The sequence below is a fragment of the Ceratotherium simum genome, chromosome 4, assembly GCF_057802395.1.
Source record: "Ceratotherium simum simum isolate JZ-2026a chromosome 4, ASM5780239v1, whole genome shotgun sequence".
NCBI classification, from domain to species: Eukaryota; Metazoa; Chordata; class Mammalia; order Perissodactyla; family Rhinocerotidae; genus Ceratotherium; species Ceratotherium simum.
In genome coordinates, this window is record NC_141903.1 from 26,418,039 (window position 1) to 26,434,560 (window position 16,522).

Consider the following 16,522-nt stretch of genomic DNA (forward strand, 5'->3'; position numbering starts at 1 on the left):
TTATTTGTAGGCTATAAAATTGTATGCTTAGAAAATAAAAATGTATAGATTAATTAGAAATACAAAGTTTAGCAAGGTTTATGTATATAAAGTGTTTTTAAAAATAAAGTTCTATATATTAGCAACAGATATAAACTGAAAATTTAAAGATATCAATTACAGTGGCAGGAAAAATACCACATGCCTAGAAATATGTGTATTTGCAGTTACTATGTTGAGTAGAAGTGGCAAGAGTGGGCATCCTTATATTGTTCCTGATTTTAGAGGAAAAGTTTTCAGCTTTTCACCATTGATTATGACGTTAGCTGTAAGCATGTCATATATGGCCTTCATTATGTGGAGGTACATTTCTTCTGCACCTAATTTGTTGAGGGTTTTTAATCATGAAATGATGTTGAATTTTGTCAGATGCTTTTTCTGCGTGTATTGAGATGATCACATGATTTTTATCCTTCACTCTGTTCATTTGGTGTATCACATTTATTGATTTGTGTATGTTGAAACAGCCTTACATCCCAGGTATAAATCCCAGTTGATCACAGTTTATGACCCTTTAAATGTGCTGTCGAATTCTGTTTGCTAATATTTTGTTGACTATTTTTGCATCTATATTCATCAAGGATATTGGCCTGTAATTTTCTTTTCTGGTAATGTCTTTATTTGGCTTTGGTGTCAGAGTAATGCTGGCCTAGTAAAGTTTGAGAATGTTCCCTCCTTCAATATTTTGGAAGAGTTTAAGAAAGAGTGTGGTTTATTTTTCTTTAAATGTTTGGCAGAATTCACCAATGAAACCATCTGGTCCTGGGCTTTTCTTTTTTGGGAGGTTTTTTATTACTGATTCAATCTACTACTCATTATTATTGGTTTGTTCAGATTTTCTATTTCTTCATGATTCAGTCTTGTAGGTTGCATGTTTCTAGGGATTTATCCATTTTGTTGGCGTATAGTTGTTCTAAGTAGTCTCTTATGATCCTTTGTATTTCTGTGGTATTAGTTGTAATATTTCCTCTTTCATTTCTGATTTTGAGTCTTCCATTTTTTTCTTAGTCTAGCTAAAGTTTTGTTAATTTTATTTTTCAAAAAAACCAGCTCTTAGTTTTCTTGGTCTTTTTTATTGTTTCTCTGGTCTCTATTTCATTTATTTCAGCTCTGATCTTTGTTATTTCTTTCCTTCTGCTACCCTTGGCTTAGTTTTTTCTTCTTTTTCTGTCTTTGGGATATAAAGTTAGGTTGTTTGAGTCTTTTTTTTTTTTTGTGAGGAAGATTAGCCCTGAGCTAACATCCGATGCCAATCCTCCTCTTTTTGCTGAGGAAGATTGGCCCTGAGCTAACATCTGTGCCCATCTTCCTCTACTTGATATGGGAGGCTGCCACAGCATGGCTTGACAAGCGATGCGTTGGTGTGTGCTCAGGATCTGAACCTGCGAACCCTGGGCCACCGAAGCGGAACACGCGCACTTCACTACCACAGCACCAGGCTGGCCCCTGTTTGAGTTTTTTTTTTTAATGTAAGCATTTATCAGTATTAACTTCCCTCCTAGAATTGCTTTTGCTGTATCCCATGGGTTTTGTTATGTTGTTTCCATATTTATTTGTTTCATGATTTTTTTTACTTCCCTTTTGATTTATTCTTTGACTCGTTGGTTCTTTAGGTATGTGTTGTTTAATTTCCACATATTTGTGAGTTTTCCAATTTTCCTTGTTATTGTTTTCTAGTTTCATACCATTGTGGTTAGAAGAGATACTTGGTATGATTTCAGTCTTCTTAAATTTTCTAAGATTTGTTTTGTGACCTATCCTATAATCTATCTTGGAGAATGTAATGTGTGCCCTTGAGAAGAATGTGTATTCTGCTGCTGTTTGATGGGATGTTTTGTATATGTCTGTTAGGTCCATTTGATCTGAAGTAGAGTTCAAGTCCAATGTTTCCTTATTGATTTTCTATCTGGATGATCTATCCATTGTTAAAAGTGAGGTACTGAAGTCCTCTACTATTATTGTATTTTTGTCTATTTCTTCCTCAGATCTGTTAGTATTTGCTTAATATATTTATTTAGGTGCTCCAATGTTGGGCACATATATATTTATAATTGTTATATCCTCCTGATTACTTGACCCCTTTATTATTATATAATGACCTTCTTTGTCTCTGTTACAATATTTGACTTAAAGTGTATTTTGTCTGATATAAGTATAGCTACCTTGATCTCTTTTGTTTTTCATTTGCTTGGAATACCTTTTTCCATCCTGTCACTTTGATCCTATACATGTTTGTAAAGCTGAAGTGAGTCTCTTGTGGGCAGCCTTTGATTGGGTCTTATTTTTTTAATCTATTCAGCCATGCTATACCTTTTGATTTGATAATTTAATTCATTTATATTTAAGTAATTATTGATAGGTAAAGACTCACTGATGCCACCTTATTTATTGTTTTCTGGCTGTTTTGTATTTCCTTTGTTTTTTTCTTCTTCTCTTGCTGTCCTCCTTTGTTAATTGATGATTTTTTTAAATGATATCCTTTGATTCCCTTCTCTTTATCCTTTGTGTATCTAAAATAGGTTTTAGCTGTGTTATCATGAGCCTTACATAAAATATCTTATAGTTATAATATTCTATTTTAAGCTGGTAACAGCTTAACTTTGAGTGCATACAAAAACTTTACCCTTTTATTTCCCTACCTCATTTTGTTGTTGTTTTTTTTTATAATTTTATTTATTTATTTTTTCCCCCAAAGCCCCAGGAGATAGTTGTATGACATAGCTGCACATTCTTCTAGTTGCTGTATGCGGGACGCAGCCTCAGCATGGCCAGAGAAGCGGTGCGTCAGTGCGCGCCCGGGGTTCCGAACCCGGGCCGCCAGCAGCAGAGCGCGCGCACTTAACCGCTAAGCCACAGGGCCGGCCCCTCATTTTGTTTTTAACGTCAAAATTTATGTCTTATTATATTGTGTATCCGTTAACAAATTATTTTGGCTAGGTGTAGTTATTTTTAACACTTTTGTCCTTTAACCTCTCTACTGGAGTTAAGTGGTTAATACACCACCATATGACAGTATTAGAGTAATCTGAATTTGATTACTATATGCTTGCCTTTACCATCGAGTGTTATATTTTCATATTACTAATTAGCATCCTTTCCTTTCAGCTTGAAGAACTCCTTTTAACATTTCTTGTAAGGCTGGTTTAGTGGTGATGAATTCCCTCAGTTGTTGTTTGTCTGGGGCAGTCTTTATCTCTCCATTTCTGAAAGACAGCTTTGCCAGGTTTAGGACCGTGATCCATTTTGAGTTCATTTTCTGTATGGCATTAGATAAGCATCCAGCTTCACCTTTTGCATGTGGATAGCCAGTTTTCCCAACACTATTTGTTGAAAAAAACATTTTTTTCTCCATTTCTCTGTTAAGTGGCCTTGGTATCCTTGTGGAAATCATTTGACCGTATATGCAAGTGTTTATTTCTGTGCTTTCTATTCTGTTTCATTGGTTTATATGTCTATTCTTATGCCAGTGCCACACTGCTTTGATTACAGTAGCTTGTAATAAGTTTTGAAATCAGGGAGTGTGAGACTTGCAACGTTGAAATAGAAAGACATGGTATTTTTTGCATGGTTTAATGAAAATATAAAAGCTATTTGCCCAAATAAAAGCTATCTTCATTATGTGCTTCATTTTGCTTTAAAAAATAAAAAAGACCACCGAAATGTATAAAGTAGTCTGAACATGATGGTGGTATCAGAATCTGTCTTTTCATGTGGCAGTAACAGTGCATTTAACATTAATCATGAGTTACGTCTGCAGATGATTTCATAGCATTACTTTGGCTATCACAACAGTTTTAGACAGCACTCAGATAAATATAAGTAGGTGAAATGTGAAGCAGTTATCTTATGCAACTTTATGGTTGAATACCATCAAATGAAAACAAAATAAAAATAAAAGCACTTTACAGTAGAAAACTTTTGTAAAGATAGGACTCCACATAATATGTTTCTTTTACAATCTTTATAGCAGATTGTTACCAAATTTTGTTTTTAACACAGTTTTGGAGTAGCCTACGTACACTGCATTAACAGACATTTGAAATAAAATAGTCAAGCATGCCATGTGTGGTCTGAAAATCAAAACAACACTAATTTAACAACACTAATTTATAAACATAGCATCACTCAGTAGCTGCTAAGATGAATATGAAGATTACAGAATCTAACATCTTATACTACAATAATCAAAAACGGAAACAAAAAAGTGACCAATGAAGGCAGAAAATAGGATTTAAAAGAATCTAATCTCAATTGACTATAAAGCATTCATATAAGAAACAAATGCTGGGGCCGGCCCCGCGGCTTAGCGGTTAAGTGCGCGCGCTCCGCTCCTGGCAGCCCGGGTTCGGATCCCGGGCGCGCACAGACGCACCGCTTCTCCGGCCATGCTGAGGCCACGTCCCACATACGGCAACTAGAAGGATGTGCAACTATGACATACAACTATCTACTGGGGCTTTGGGGGGAAACAAAAAAAAAGGAGGATTGGCAATAGATGTTAGCTTAGAGCCGGTCTTCCTCAGCAAAAAGTGGCGGATGAGTGTGGATGTTAGCACAGGGCTGATCTTCCTCACACACACACACACAAAAAAGAAACAAATGCATATTGTACAAACAGTGAAAGCAAGTGTTCCATCAAACAATTTAGTTCTAATTGGGAGAGAACACAGCATTAACCTAGTACATGACAGTGATTCGGAAGAGCAAGTGTTCTTTTCTGTAAATGAGAAAGCTTTGAAAACATAGAAGAGTCTGCCACGTGAAGAATTAGAAGGAAAAAATACAAACCCAAACTTAGATATAAGGCAAAAAGATTAAATATCAAAAAACTGGAAACTGACACATGAAAAAATGTTGAATAACTCTTCTGTGAGAGCTGAAAGTTTTTGTTGACACAAAAGTGTTTATGCACCACTAAGGCTTACTGGTTAAATATCTGAGGCTTATCTGGCATTGAACACTTCCTTTATATCCTGGAGCTATAAACAAGTTTTCTCAGTCAGTAAAAATAAACAAACAACAACAAAAAACTTCACAGCAGCTGCATTAACATGAAACAATGGTCTCAGATACAAGAAGAAAATGAAACAAAAATCCTAGATAAGTGGGCATTTGGCAGGCTATGCAAAAATGACCTTTAAGGATTCTTCCCAGGCTTCCTGTGACTGTCAGTTATGGCCCACTGGGTTACTAATATGTGCAATTCCATTACTTGCTGCTTTTTTTAATTTGGAAAGTTTGCTTATAACTCTGATTGAGGCCACATTTTCATCTTTTAGCCTCAGGTTGTCTGCTTTTAGGTGTGGTAACATTGGAGCTCTTCTTCCACTTCAGATATTATTCTTTCTAGAGCTCTTCACTCCTTTTTTTCCATTTCCAGTGGTGACCTCTCAGCAAATCTTTCTTGTCTCTGGGTGGCTTTTCCAACTGCAATTTAAGATGTCAGTTCCATATTTGTATCATGTAGCTGTGTTTTTATCTTTTCATTTTCAGCTAGAATTTGTTCATAAAGCTTTTTTTTTTCCACGTTTTTGTTTTTTTGTTTTTTGCTGAGGAAGATTAGCCCCAAGCTAACATCTGTTGCCAATCTTCCTCTTTTTCTTTGCTTGGGGAAGATTAGCCCTGAGCTAACATCTATGCCAGTCTGCCTCTATTTTATACGTGGGTCACCGCCACAGCATGGCTGACGAGTGGCGTAGGTCCACGCCCGGGATCCAAACCTGTGAACCCAGGCTGCAAAAGCAGAGGGTGCTGTACTTAACCACTAGGCCACGGGGCCGGACCCCCATAAAGCTTTTGAAGTCAGTTGAATCATCCTTTTCCAGCCTGCTACTGTAAGTTTTTCTTTCCTCTAAGTAACTGTATGATCCAGAGCGACCCAGCAAGGAATGAGACTGATCGCTAGCTGATGTGGAACTGGTTTCATATTTAGAAATGGACCCTAAGTTTCTTTGTTATTGGATCCATCTTCTTTCTGTATGATTGTTGTTCTTGTTCATTTTCATCGCTATCGTTTCCAATATGAAACTTCTGTAGATCTTCTTTTCTCTGTTGGGTCATTGTCATTCTCCGATTGATTTAGGTTATGATTTATTCTCTTCTTTTTCCTCTTCTCTTTTCCTCCCTCTCTTTCACTTTCCTTTGTTAATACTCTGGAGTAAACAGAAGTTATTCCTACAAGACTATTTGGCCTATTTAGTTGACTTGAAGCATCGAGTGAACTGCTCATGGTAGAAAGTGAAAAGGATGGAGTGGTTGAACTTGAAGTTGAGTCTGGTCTGTAAAGCTAATAAGTCTTATATGTTCTGGAGTACTTTTCCTTATATTCATCTTGTCTAAGATGTTTCTGACTCCTTTTCTTCTTGCTTCTCTTGATCGTTTTTTTCTTTTTTCTCTTTTTTCCTTCATTTTCTTGTTCTCTGGTTTGAGTAGAATGACTTGTTTTTTCCAGCTTCCTAAAGATCAGCCAGTGTCACCCCCTGTGTTGATCTTCTAGACTGTCTTGCTTGTTTAAAGCTTGCTTTTCTTTGGGATTCAAACTCTTCATCTCTAACAGGAGTGAGGAATGATCTGCGTCTCTCCCTGACCTCTGATGTGGAGGAGACAGTGCCGACAGCAGTTATAGTCAGGGTTATTTGTTGAGAGGTTTTTGATTGCTTGTTCAATCTCCTTACTAGTTTTAGGGCTATTCAGATTTTCTATTTCTTTATGATTCAGTCTTGGTAAGTTTTGGGTTTGTAAGAATTTGTCCATTTCATTAATTTGTTGATGTATAATTATTCATAGTACATTTTTATTTCTGTAAAATCAATTACAAGTCTCCTCTTACATTTCTGATTTTAGTTATTTGAATCTTTTCTCTAATTTTCTGAATCTAGCTAAAGGTTTGCCAATTTTGTTGATCTTTTTGAAGAATCAACTCCTGGTTTCGTTGGTTTTCTGTATTGGTTTCTATTGTTTATTTCGTTTAACTCTGCTCTAATCTTTATTATTCTCTTTCTTCTGGTAGCTTTGTGGGGCAGACACTTTTAATTATCATTGTGTAATATTTTATCACTGTAGAGTTGCACCGTATTATGACTCTGTGTTCTTAGATGACTGATTATATCAGACTTCTCTAAGACTAGCAGACCTCCATATGTAACACTACCCCAAGTGTTAATAATCACCTTGCTTTATTTTACTTTTTTAATGGTAGTCTTGTCATATTGTAATTTATTTTGTTTATTGTTTATTGTCTGTCCACTTTGGTAGAATTTAAGCATGACTAGGTCAGGGATACTTAGCTGTATTGTTATAATGATATAGCCGAAGCTTTAGAAAAGTGCATGGCACATAATAGATGTTCACTAAATATTTGTTAAAGGACTAAATGGTAGAGTGAATGAACAGTTTTACTGGTTTAACAACCTGTGTGGAATTATATTCCAAAATTCCATAATCAGAAAGTTTATAAGGTGTGGTTAAGCTGGGATTAAGAAAGACCAGAAGAAGAAGATTATCTAAATCCTTATGTGCCATGGCAATTGGTGAGAGCAGTGATAAATCTGTATACTAGGAAGAAGAGCATTCTTAAAAGCCTTGAGGTGAAAGTGAGCTGAGGAATAACAAGAATGTCTGAAGAGGAATGAATGAGGGGAAGAAGTATTTATAATGACATCAAAAAATGAGGAAGGAGCCGGTAACGTAGGGCATTTTAAGGTATGGTGAAGAGTTTTTTTTAAAAGCAGATTTATTGAAGTTTAATAGACAAACAATAAACTGCACATATTTAAAGTGTATAATTTGATCACTTTGGGCTTGTGTATACGCCAGTGAAACTATCACCACAATCAAGATAATGAATATGTCCATCATCCCCAAATGTTCCTTCTTACCCCTTGGTAATTGGTCTTCCCTCACCAGCTCTCCACCCCATCCTCAGGCAACCAGTGATCTGCTTTCTGCCACTATAATACTCATTTGTATTTCCTAGAATTTGATGTAAATGGAATCATAAAGTATGCACCTTTGTTTCTACTGGTTTTTATCACTCACTATATTATTTTGAATTTAATCCAATTTGTTGTTTCTATCAAGAATTCATTCCTTTCTATTGCTGATTAGTATTCCATTGCATGGATAGTTTATCCATTTGCCTATAATGGATATTTGAGTTACTTCCACTTTTGGGGGCTTACAAATAAAGATGCTATGAGCATTCCTGTACAAATTTTTGTATGCACACGTGTCTTGAATATTGTATGTTGTATGCACACATGCCTAATACTTATTCTCTTGGATAAATATTAGGAACGGAATGGCTGGATCATATAGGTTTATGTTTAAAGGAAATCACCTATTTTCCAAAGTGATTGCGCCATTTTACATTCCCATCAGCAGTGTGTGAAAGTTCATTTCTCTACATCCTTGCCAACACTTGGTAATATTAGTTTTTTTAATTTTAGTCATTTTAGTACTTGTGTAGTAGTATCTCATTGTAGTTTTAATTAGCATTTCCTTAATGACTAATGATGTTAGGCATGTTTTCATGTTCTTATTTGCCATCAGTATATCTTTGGTGAAATGTCTAAGTCTTTTGCTCAATTTTTAATGATTTGGTTGTTATTGTTCTTCGTATATTCTAGCTGCTGGTTTTTTATCAGATATATGATTTGAAAATATATTCTTCTAGTCTGTGGCTTGTCTTTTCATTCTCTTAATGGTGTCTTTTGAAGACCAGAGTCCAATTTATCATATATTCTTTTATGGTTCATGCTTTTAGTGCCATTATCTAAGAAATCTTTGCCTAATCCTAGGTTACAAAGGTTTTCTCTGACATTTTCTTCTAGGAGTTTTATAGTTTTAAATTTTACATTTAGGGCTGTGATCTATTTTGAGTTAATTTTTTGTATATGGTGTGAAGAATGGATTAAGTTTCAATTTAAAATATAGATATCCAATTATTCCAGCACTACTTATTGAAAAGACTATTCTTTCCCCCATGGAAATGCCTTTGCTAAAAATTTTTTGTCATATCAGTTGGGTCTATTTCTGATCTACTGTTTCATTTATCAATTTTTCTATCTTTACACCAATACCACACTGTCTTGATTATTGTACTTGTGTATATAACAAGTCTTGAGATAAGGTAGTATCAGATCTCAAGTTTTTGGGTTTTTTTTGGCAAAGTTGTTTTGGCTATTCTTAAAGAATCATCTTGTCAGTTTCTTCTCAAAAGCTTGCTGCAGTTTTGAATGGATTGCACTGAATCTATAAATCAGTTTGGGGAGATTTACAATAATAAGGCTTCTGACACATGAACACTACATAGTCCTTTTATTTAAATCTTCTTTCATTTCTAGTAGTAATGTTTTGTAGTTTTAAGTATATAGGTATTGCCTATCTTTTGTCAGATGTACCCCAAGCCTTTCATATTTAAAGAAATTCTACAATAGATTTTTTATTTTAATTTGATTGTTTATTGATAGTATATAGAAATACAACTGATTATTGTATTTCAATGTAGTATGCTTCAACCTTCCTAAACTTACTGATTAGTTCTAGTAGCCTTTTTTTGGTAGAATACATCAGATTTTCTACATAGAAGATAATGTTATCTACAAATAATGATTGTTTTACCTTTTCCTTTCCAAACTGGACATCTTTTATTTCTTTTTGCCTTATCACACTAACTAGAACCTCTGGTACAATGTTGAATAGAAGTTGTGGGAGTGATTCTGTCCACTTTATTCTTCAATGTCAAGATTGTTTTAGCTATTCTAGGGCCTGTTCCTTTCCATATAGATTTTAGAATAATCTTGTCTAAGTCTACAAAAAAAACTTGCTGTGATTTTTAACAGAAATTGCATTAAACCTATAGATCAGTTTGGGGAGAATTAATATCTTTACTGTTATGAGTCTTCAAATCAATGGACATGGTATGTCTCTCCATTTATTTGATTTCTTTCAACAACCTTTTGTAATTATCTTCCTAAAGATCCTATACATGTTTTGTTAAGTGTAAGTCTAAGTATTTTGATTTCTTTGGAGTGACTGAAAATGGTATTATGTTTTTATTTCCGTATATTTTTTATTAGCATATAGAAATGTGATTAATTTTTATGCATTAATGATCTTATGTCCTGTGACTTTGCTGAACTCACTTATTAGTTGTAGGCATAATTTTGGTAAATTCCTTTGGATTTTCTACAAAATCATTCATGTCATTTGCATATAGGGACAGTTTTATTTCTTCTCTTTCTGATTAGTATGCTTCTAATTTTATTTTCTTATGTCATTTTAGTGGGTAGAATTTCCAGTACTATGTTGAATTAGAGTGGTGAGACCAAACACCATTCCCTTGTTTCTGATCTAAGGGGGAAAATATTCAGTCTTTCACCATTAAGTTTGCTGTAGGTTTTTTGGGGTTTTTTGGTAGATGCTCTTTATCAAGTTGAGGAAATTTCCCTCTATTACTAGTTTGCTGAGAGTTTTTATTATGAACGGGTGTTGGATTTTTGTCAAATGCCTTTTCTGCGTCAGTTGATATAATCATATGCTTTTTCTTTGTATCTTGTTGATACGTGGGTAACATTGGCTAATTTTCAAATTTGAGCCAGCTTTGTGCTACCTGGAATACATCCCACTTGGTCATAGTGTATAATTCTTTTAATAGATTGTTGGATTTGGTTTGATAATATTTTGTTGAGGATTTTTGTGTCTAAGTTCTTAACAGACATTGGTCTGTAGTTTTCTTTGTATGGTACTTCTTTGTGTGGTTTTGGTAATAATTTCCTGAAAAAGGATTTGGGATGTGTTACCTCCTCTTCTATTTTCTAGAAGAGATTGTGTAAAATCGACGTTAATTCCTTAAATTTTGGTAGCATTCTTTGGTGAAACCATCTTTTTGCAAGATCTTTAATTAAGAATCAATTTTTTTTTATATAGTAATAGGACTGTGCATATTATCTGTTTCATCTTGGGTGAGTTTTGGTCTTTGAGGAAATGGTGCATTTATTCTACCTTACCAAATTTATGAGGCTAAAGTTGTTCATAATATTCTCATATTATCCTTTTAATGACTGCAAGATCTGTAAGAACATGTTACTATCCAGGTCTGCAATTTCTAACATCTTTTTCAATTCTGGTCCTTTTTTTCCATCTTTGATTGATTTTTCTCCTCATTATGTGTATCATTTTCCAGTTTCTATACATGCCTGATAATTACTGATTTGTTGCCAGATGTGAATTTTACCTTGTTGGCTGCTAGATACTTTTGTGTTCCAATAAATACTTGTGAACCTTTTCTCTGCGGTTCAGTTGTTACTTGGAAATAGTTTGATCCTTTCAGGTCTGGTTTGTTAGATTGCACCAGAGCAAGATGTTAATGTAGAGCTAATTATTCCCATTATTGAGGCAGAACTTTTAGAGTACTCTGCCCAATGCCCCACGAAGTGTAAAGTTTCCCAGTCTGGCCTGTAGGAACAGGTATTAATCTTGGCTTTTCGTGAGCTCCAGTTACTGTTTCTTCATTCTTTTCAGGCGTTTCTGTTCTCAGACTCTGATAGTTTCCTTACATACATACCGACCAATACTCTGAAGCAAACTTGAGGTGCACTCTATAAGTCTCTGGAGTTCTCTTCCTGTGCAGCTTTCTCCTCTTTGGCCCTCTGCTCTGTGACTCTAGCTGCCTTGGTCTCTCTGTACTCTTAATTCTTTCTCCTCAACTCTGGGAGTCTGCTGGCCTCTGCCTGGGCTCCCCTTCCCTGTGGAAGGCAATTTTTCTTAAGGCAATAAACTGAGCAATCATAGGGGTCACCTAATTTGTTTCCCATCTTTAAGGATCACTGTCTTTCATTGCCTGATGTCTAATGTCTTGAAAACCATTGTTTCAGGTGAAAGTATAATCCATTCCCTGTTACTTCACTTGGGCCAGAAGCAGAAGTTTGGAACTGTTTTATAAAATTTAATTTTGTTTTATAATTAGGTAAATTTTTTGTGGTTCCAAAATCATATCAACAGAACAATGTACATTCAAAGAAGGTTAGGTACTATTGTTGTCCCCTCTATCTTATTTCTTTCTTCCCTGAGGTAGGAAGTGTCTAAAATGGTCACCAGTGATTCCCACCTCCTGGTATTCATGGCCTTTGTAATACCCCCCATATGAGTAAGTAGCTTCTAACCAATAGAATATGGCAACATCGAGGTGATGCCACTTCTGTGATTAGGTTATAAAAGATTGTGACTTCCATCTTACTTAAGACGCTTTCTCTTGCCTCATTAAATAAGCTAGTTGCAAGTTGGAGAGTCCCACATGGCAAGGTACTGTGGGTAGCTTCCATTCAACAGCCAGGAAGGACATGAATTCCCTTAGTCCAACAACCCTTGAAGCATTGAATTTTCCAGCAATCATGTAATTGAGCTTGAATGTGGATCTTTCTCCAGTCGAGCCTTAAGATGAGACCCCAGCCTGGGCCAATACCTTGACTGTAGATTTGTGGGAGACCCTGAAGCAGAGGACCCAGATAATCTATGTCCAGATTCCTGACCCATAGAAACTGTGAGAAAATAAATGTGTGTTGTTTTAAGCCACTAAGTTTTGAGATAAGTCTCTATGTTTCAATAGATAACTAACAACACCCTTTATAGAAAGTGTTTTGTTTGATGGTTTATTCTCCCATTATTTGCTTTTTATTTTTATTTATTTTTAAATTGGCAAAGTTATTGATTTATTTATTCATTTTCCTGGGAAAGATTCACCCTGAGCTAACATCTGTTGCCAATCTTCCTCTTTTTTTTCCCTCCCTAAAGCCCCAGTACATAGTTGTATATTCTAGTTGTAAGTCCTTCTAGTTGTTCTGTGTGAGCCACAGCCACAGCATGGCTACTGACACACAAGTGGTGTGGTTCTGCACCTGGGAACCGAACCCAGGCCACCGAAGCAGAGCCTGCCGAACTTTAACTACTAGGCCATCAGGACTGGCTCTGCTTTTTATTTTTAAGGTAAGCATATATACAGTTGATCTTCATTATTCACAGATTCCATATCTTCAAATTCACCTACTTGCTAAAATTCAGTTGTAACCCCAGAATCAATACTCATGGTGACTTTGCAATCATTAGCAGACACGCACAGAGCAGTGAAAATTTTGAGTTGCACCATGCACACATTTCCAGCTGAGGTTGAACAAAGGGATGCTCTCTTTCTTGTTCTAGCCCTCAGAGATGACCAGGGGATGGGGGCAGCAGGGGCAGTGCAGTGTAGTGCAAGACACTTCAGCTATGTGGCCAGTTGGATGGAGTTTGAATCCAACTCTGGCACCTGTTAGTGGAGTGACCTCAGGTAAGTCACTTAACGCTTCTGAACCTCATTTGCTCTTTTGTAAAATAAAGAAAATAGAATCTACCACAATAAATTGATTTTAAGATTATAATCTTAATTACACAAAGTTGTAAAATTCACAAAGTTGTAATTAAGATTACAATCTAGGTGATATATATGTATTATGTATATATGTGTATGTGTGTGTATGTGTGTGTGTGTGTGTGTGTGTGTGTGAGGTTATATAATATATTTATACAGCTGAGGTTATATACTCAATATATGATACTATATATATATAAATACTATATATATTTACATATTTCTCCTAGGAGCAATGGTTCATTATTCACTAATTCTGTGTTTGCAGCAACTTTATACAACATAACTACCATGAATAATGATAATTGACTATATATATATTCATTCATTTTCACATTTTAAAAAACTAAGTGGCAAAACACATTTTCATTTTTTTCCACTTTGTATTTTTCACATAACAGTATATCCTAAAGTTCACTCCTTATTGGTACATAAAGATATTTCTCTCGTCTCTTTCTTATAGCTGAATAGTACTGTTTTGTGTGTATACTATAATTTATACAACCAGACCTCTGTTAGTAGATCTTGGGGTTGACTGCTGTCTTTTGTCATTAAAAATAGTACTGCAATGAATAACCTTTTGACCATATTTTTTTGTCTTTTTTTTTTTTGCCAATGTATCTTGGGGATACATTCCTGGAAGTGGAGTTTCTAGATCAAAGGGTAAAAGCTATGTAGTTGTTGTGGTTTTAGAGATATGTCCATATATTCTTTGACAATCCTCCCCTTAAGAGGTGGAGCTCAATTCCCAGTCCTTTGATAGTAGGCAGGCCTTAGTGATTCACTTTTAGCAAACAAAATACAGAAGAAGTAATGAGATATCACTTCCAATTTAAGTTATAAAAAGACGTGGCTTCTGTCTTGTGTACGCTCGCGCGCTCTCTCTCTCTCTCTCCCCTCCCTCACCGCGTCTTGGTAGAAGCCAGCTACTGTACCACGAGGCAGGCTTGAGGAGAGGGAAGACTACTACCATGTCGTGAGGATAATCAAGTAGTCTAAGAAGAGGCTCAGATGGTGAGGAACTGAGCTTGGAAAGTGATATTCTGAAGCTTGTTACCAGCCACTTGGTTGAATTTGGAAGCATATCCTCTTCCAATTGAGTCTGGAAATAACTGCAGCCCTGGCCGACAGCTTGACTGTCGGGAAACTAAACCTGAACAACCTGGCTAAGCTGTTCCCAGATCCTTGACTCACAGAAACTATGAGACAATAAATGATTATAGTTTCAAACTGCTAAGTTTCAGATAATTCATCACACAGCAATGGATAACTAATACATGTAGTTTTGCTAGCTATTGCCACACCGTCTACATAGCTATACTTTCTTTCTGTCCCACCAGTAATACAGGAGAATTCCTGATTCCCATGCCTTTCAGACATCATATGTTTGCAAACTTAGAATATTTTTTTTTACAAGCTAATAGATGAGAAATAGTATCTTACTGCAGCTTTAATTTTTATTTCTTTCATTATGAGGGAGGTGTCCTCCTCCTTCAACTTCCTTTTTAATAAGATTCAACATAAGGACAGTTTCTCATCCCTCTTAAGATCAACAGCTGAAGTTTTCACAATTCCTACAAGGCTGTCCACGGTCTGGCTCCTTCCTACAACTTCTACTGGCATCACCCTTGGAGGATTCTGAATTAACCACTACTACACCCTTAGTGCCTAACACAGTGGCTACATTGTCTTAAGCACAAGACGCAATAAATATTCATGTAAATGTGGAAGTTTAAATGGAAGTGAGTGATCACAACTGCCTATTTCTTACCCTCTTCTTTGTCTTGACCAGTCATTAGTCAGGCGTCTCTCCTCCCCACAGGACTGTAAACTTTGGCTTGCCCCCAAGTTTAAACATACACTAAAACACTAAGGATGTGCAGAACATCCTCTCTCAATAGCTTATTCCCAGAATCTGAGGACCACAGAAACATTTCCTGTTGAAGTGCCCTGGTTTTGCCACCTGCACACCCCCACCTCTTGAAATTCCTGCTAATCCTTCTAGCCCTCCATATAAAAAAAAGCCTTTTTCTGTTTGATTCTGAGATGCTTGCAGATTTCTGAGGTTGGAGCAATCTTCCTATTGCAATAATCTTTCTGAATAAAATCTCTCCTTATCTAAGTCCACATATGTTTTTATTTGACATAAGAAATAAAAATGCTAAATGTAAAATTGCAGCTCATTTAATTACATAAGCCAAAAATCATGGCTCCTGTGAAAACTGTGATGATTCAAAATTGTATCTATTTATGCACATGAAACATCAGTTTGTTAACAAGCATTTTTAAAACACTATAAAAGCTTGATGTAAGGTCTAAAGTTTATAACAGGTGTTTTGTTGGTTCATTTTTTTTTATGAAGTGATTTTTTTTTCTGAAATCTAACCTCACTCCTTCCCTCTTTTTTTTCCTTCTGTTTTTTAGTCCCCCCTTTCTCTGTCTCAGTCTCCCTCTCTGAGTCTCCCGTGTTCTGCCCCGTAGCTGCCCACTTCTGTCCCTATGCCTCCCATTTTTTGCCTTTCAGTGTCCCATCTCTCTGCCCACACAGGCCTCTCCTTTGCCCCCATTATCCCTGCTTTCTCCTAATCTCGGATTCTCTTCTCAACGTCCCTCTCTCTGTGCCTGTCTCCTTTTCCCTCTCAATTTTCCTCTTTTCTTCAGTCGGCCTCTGCAACTTATTACTGCAGTAATAATTTCCCCTAGAGAATTCCTTATCATCGTCTTTAGCATGAAGTTCATTATTACTATGTATCCCCTTTCTCCGCCCCCAGCGAACTCTTCATCACTTCGACCCCTCTTTCCCACAGTGGGATCTCCCGGGAGAGGACTGTCCCCATTCCACGCTTCCACCCCTCTCAGCAAGTAGAATCTCCCGGCATGGGGCTGTGCCATTTACAAACACGTTTAAGGAAAGTGGCGGATGAGAATATTTTACCATTCCATGTTCTTCCTCTTTCACTAAGGCAGTCTTCTAATAGAGAACGTATTACTCAAATTTATTCTCCAATCCTGTGAAAGCTCTCTGCAAAAGTTTGCACCTTACTGATTTGTATAATCGTCCTTTCCGTCATCCTCCCC

The 16,522-nt window shown here is 36.1% G+C and overlaps 1 pseudogene; it reads right to left on the minus strand.

Moving 5' to 3' along the window:
• Nucleotides 1-5,207: 5,207 nt before the first annotated feature.
• On the minus strand, nt 5,208-16,515 carry LOC147917220 (protein phosphatase 1 regulatory subunit 12A-like; annotated as a pseudogene).
• Nucleotides 16,516-16,522: the final 7 nt, after the last annotated feature.